Consider the following 5,160-nt stretch of genomic DNA (forward strand, 5'->3'; position numbering starts at 1 on the left):
CTGCTTTGAACAGCCAGGGGAGGCCGGTAGTCGCGAGCACATCGCGTCTACCAACCAGTTTCACCAACTAGCAGGAAATTCTGGGTTTCCGATCTGTTTGAAGAGAAAGGTCAATCCCAGCCAAAACCTGCCAACCCCAGCAGGGGAGCCCGGCCCACCCCACCCCGGAAAACCCACACCCAGCCGGGGAAAGCCCACGCCCCCCCCCAGGAAGGGCCAACCCCCGCCCCGCCCCGCCCCGCCCAAAGGAAACACCCAACCCAGCCAAGGGAATGCCAAGGCCAGCAGCGAAAAGGTCAAGCCCAGCAAAGGAACGCGATGGAGGAAACGTCAATCCAAGCGAGAAACACCCGGCAAAGCGATTAACGCCGAGCCAAGCGAGGAACGCCAAGCCAAGCCAGGAACGCAGAGCCAGGCCTAGCCGTTACAGGCTAGCCAAGCCGTTTCGCGGGTGCGCGTGCGGTGTGCGCGCCTCAGGCGGCGTCATTGCACGTGGCACAGACAGTGGCCAATGTGTGCAACCTGCGCACAAGTCTTGGTGCCACGAATATCAGTGACAGCCTTGCGTTCCCGGCAAACTTCGTGGGAATTGGCCCAGCCTTCAGGCTATGGAGGAGAGGCCTCTGGTTGGAAAAAGCCTCTTGAAGCAGGACAGGGGCTAGAGCGCCTGGAACTGGAGGATGCTGACAGGCTCCTCTGAGGAAAGCCCGCAAGACACTCGTGGCGGTGCTGTTGCCGGTGGCCACGGCTGCCGCTCAGAGCTCGGGCTTCTTTCTTATATTTGTTTTGGTTTTATTTTGCTACTATTTTCTACTTTCTTGATGTGATAGCTGAAATTTTATTTGAGAAATTTCTACTTTTCCGTCATACACATTTAGTGAAACACATTTTCCTGCCAGCACTGGCTTTACCTGTGTTGAATCAAGTGTGATATGTCGTATTTTTATTCAGTTTAATATATTTAATAGTTTCCCTTGAGACGTTTCCCTTAGGAGTGTGCTTGCTGTTTAGCGCTATTCACAATAGCAAAGACATGGAATCAATCCAAATGTCCATCAATGATAGACTGGATGAAGAAAATGCGGTACACATACAACATGGAATACTATGCAGCCATAAAAAAAGAATGAGATCATGTCCTTTGCAGGGACATGGATGGAACAGGAAGCCATTATCCTCAGGAAACTAATGCAGAAACAGAAAGCGAAACACCTAATGTTCTCACTTATAAGTAGGACCTGAACAATGAGAACACATGGACACAGGGAAGGAAACAACACACAATGGGGCCCCTGGATGGGGGCAGGAGAGGGAGAGCATCAGGAAAAATAGTTAATGCATGCTGGGTTTAATGCCAAGGCAATGGGTTGATATGTATAGCAAACCACCATGGCACAAATTTACCTGTGTAACAAACCTGCACATCCTGCACATGTACCCCAGAACTTAAAATAAAATAAATAAAAATGTAAAAAAGAAAAAAACCAACAAAACTAAAATGTTTGCTGTTTATCTTTCAAGTATTTAAGATTTTGCTGTTATCTTACTTTTTTATTTTGAATTGGATGCCATTTTGGCTGGAGGATACATTCTACATGATTTCAGTTCTTTTAAAACTCTAATGTTTGTTAAAATGCAGGACACAGACCATCTTGGTTTATGTTCTGTGGGTACCTAAATGTTCTGCTGTATTCTGATGCTAGGGGGTGGAGGAGCAGGGGTTTTTGTTGTTTCGTTTTGTTTTGTTTTTTTGAGGCAGAGTGTCGCTCATTTTGCCCAGGGTGGAATGCAATGGCCTGATCTCGGCTCACTGTAACCTTCGCCTCCCGGGTTCAAGCGATTCTCCTGCCTAAACCTCCCCAGTAGCTGGGATTACAAGCACCCGCCACCACACCCGGCTAATTCTAGTATTTTTAGTAGAGGCAGGGTTTTGCCATATTGGCCAGGCTGGTCTCCAACTCCTGACCTCAGGTGATGCACCCGCCTTGGCCTCCCAAAGTGGTGGGATTACAGGCGTGAGCCTCCGCACCCAGCCAAGGGTGGAGTACTTTATAAATGCCAGTGAGTGGCAGCCGCCAACATCAGTAGCTGCTGACACTGCTAGCGACTGGGGCGGACAGCGGCCAGAGCCGGAACCCAGGCTTCCTGCCACCTGTGCGTGCGGCGCACACCTGGAAGCTGTCCTCCCACAGCCTACACCTGGGGGCACAGCAAAGCTGGGACTCATGTTTGAAGGAAGGAAAAAAATCGAACGAGTAACCCAGCACTGTTCTTTCCAGATCCATCCCGCTGGCCCTCTTGTTTCCCACGTTTTTGAAAACTGGCTACTCTGACCTCAGATCCCTAAATCGCAGCCACTGAGACCTGGCTCTCAGAAGCCAAAGCCCTGGCACTTTCCAGGCTGAGCAGGAGGTGGTGAAGGCAGACTGGAGGCTGGTCCAAGACAGCTGAGGGCTGACCATAGGGGGTCGTGCAGAGGCCACCACTGGGGCCGCTACACGTGACATGGGATTTGGGCCATTGGGTAGAAGGTGTGGAGATGGGGCACTGCCAGCGGAGCCAGGGAGGAAACAGAACACTCTCCAAATTGTCTTCCAGGGTTTCCATGAGCATTTTATTAACTCAGAATCTGTCAGGAATAATACTAGGGAGTTACCTTTCCCTGAAGATGGCTCTTGTCAGAGTAGTGAGATAGGTGTGGGGGGGGTGGGGGGGAGGAAGAGGAATGTGAGGCTCAGTTTACACATATTAAGATCAGCAATGGTGTGCCGCTGGCAGGAGCAGAGCGAGCCTGGAGATTTGGGTGGCTGCAGTTGGTAAGTGGTTGCAATCCAGAGAGTGGGACTGAGATCCTCTCTTGTCATGTTAGCATCCCGTTTCCTGGGCGCGGCTCTGACATCCTGCAGGTGTTCATTTCACTCATGGAGGCTTTGTCTCTCTTCCATCACCCCAGACTCAGCTTCACACTCCAGGGCTGCACACCACCAGCCACCGTCATGTTAACCCCTTCCCAGGTCAATGTGTCCCTCACCTGGAGCCCAATCTGCTGGACAGCCTTGGACCGTCCATTTTCGGGGTGGTGGGCAACCTGGTGGCCATCGTGCTGCTGTGCAATTCGCGCGAGGAGCAGAAGGAGACCGCCTTCTACACACTGGTATGCGGCTGGCCACCAACGACCTGTTGTTCACTTTGCTGGTGAGCCAGGTGACCATCGCCATGTACATGAAGGGCGGGTGACCTGGGGCCAGCCCCTGTGCCAGTACAGCATCTTCATCCTGCTCTTCTTCAGCCAGCCCGGCCTCAGCATCATCTGCACCCTGATATCTATACAGGTAATTTGTGTTCGACATTCTCAGAGGAGTTTCATAAGCTTTATGTTTTATCTGGGTTATAAACAGAGTCCTCAAATGCGTAAAAAAGAAATCATACCAGGATTGAATTTCAGCAGGAATAAGTTTATTTTACCTATTCAAAATTAAAATACTTTTGTTTTGTTTGATAATGTTTTTGTTAAAGATACATTTTTGAAAAAAAATTAGGTAAATATTTAATAATGTCCCCTTTTCTATCCCAAGAAGTAATTTCATAGTTTATTTAAATTTTTTTAACAAAAATGTAGCATAGATTTTTTAAAAAAATAATGCATATTTTAACTCAATAAATCCAAAATACTGTGGCAACATGTAATCAATGTAAAAATTACTAGAGATAGTTTGCATTCTTTTTTCTTATGAAATCTTTGAAATCCATTGTGTATTTTACATTTTAGTACGTCTCAACTCAAATGTGAAATTTTCATCGAGAATATCTGAACTGTATTTAGATTAATAAAAACGGCAGTTAAAAAATTTAACATAGATTTAGTTAGGGGTGTGCAGCCAGCTTGCAAATCAGATCTCGGCTGAGCGGCCAGGCAGCCAACCCCCGAGGAGCGGCCTGCTGGCTCCGCAGTGCCCAGAAGTTGAGGATGTTCTACAGATCCATCATGCCTGCCCCCAGCAGCACCCCCGGCTCCAGCACCCCTGGGCCGGGCACCCCGGTCCCTACAGGAAGCGTCCTGTCGCAGTCGGGTTCAGTGCCAGGAGCCGCTGTCCCTTTCAGACCGCTGTTTAACGACTTTGGACCGCCTTCCATGGGCTGCGTGCAGGCCACGAAACCACCTGGCGCCCAGGGCTGCCAGAGCACCCACACGGAACTGCTGTCGGTCACAGGGGAGATGGGCAAAGGGATCCGGACCACCTTCGCTGGCAGCAAGAGCACCACGGAGCGCCTGAAGAGAGGGATCATCCATCCCTAGTCAGAGTGCCTGGCGGAGACAGAGCGGAACCCACACACTTAACAGGAAGCTCCTAAGCCTCTGTGTCTGGACTTTTCCCGGCCACTCCAGAGCACCTGCTTCTCCCTGGCCCTCATCCCTAGTTGCACTAACCATCCTGGGCTTCCTGGGTCCTGTGTCCCTTGATGGTGCCCTCAGGAACCAAGGGGTGGCTCTCACTGCAGGTGGCAGCACTAACGATCCTCCCTTCCCCCCACCCCACTCCGCCAAAGCAACAAGAGTTAGCAGCGAGGTCCCCGTGAGTCCCACCCATGACCTGCCCACAGTGTTGCCCACTGGAACTTTCTGTGGGCCCCACCACTCAGCCCTTCCCAGCACTTCTCCCACGTGCCCCCAGCCTCCTTCTCCCTCAGCACCGGCTCAGGCCTCAGGCCTGACACTTCCCTACCTTGTGTCTTTTGCTAAATATGACCTTTCTACATTAATAAAAGATGATTTGGAGTTGTGCTCTCTAAAAAAAGTTTAATATAAAAGAGAAATAAAAGAAAATTTAGCAAAGGAATATATCGATGAATATTTAAATATTTAGATGACATTACTACCAGACATAAGATCATCAGATATTTCATTTACTTATGATTAATATGTTTGTATTTATTTTTTATTTTATTTACGTATTTATTTTTAGTATACTTTAAGTTCTAGGGTACATGTGCACAACGTGCAGGTTTGTTACATATGTATACATGTGCCCTGTTAGTTTGCTGCACCCATTAACTCCTCATTTACATTAGGTATTTCTCCTAATGCTATCCCTCCTCACACCCCCCACCCCATGACAGGCCCCTGTGTGTGATGTTCCCCGCCCTGTGTCCAAGTGTTGT

The 5,160-nt window shown here is 49.2% G+C and overlaps 1 pseudogene; it reads left to right on the forward strand.

The window, feature by feature from the left end:
* The first annotated feature begins 3,967 nt into the window (after positions 1-3,967).
* Positions 3,968-4,522, forward strand: LOC135965359 (cyclin-dependent kinase 2-associated protein 2 pseudogene; annotated as a pseudogene).
* The last annotated feature ends 638 nt before the right edge of the window (positions 4,523-5,160 follow it).

The sequence above is a fragment of the Macaca fascicularis genome, chromosome 10 (genome assembly GCF_037993035.2).
Source record: "Macaca fascicularis isolate 582-1 chromosome 10, T2T-MFA8v1.1".
Taxonomy (NCBI): domain Eukaryota; kingdom Metazoa; phylum Chordata; class Mammalia; order Primates; family Cercopithecidae; genus Macaca; species Macaca fascicularis.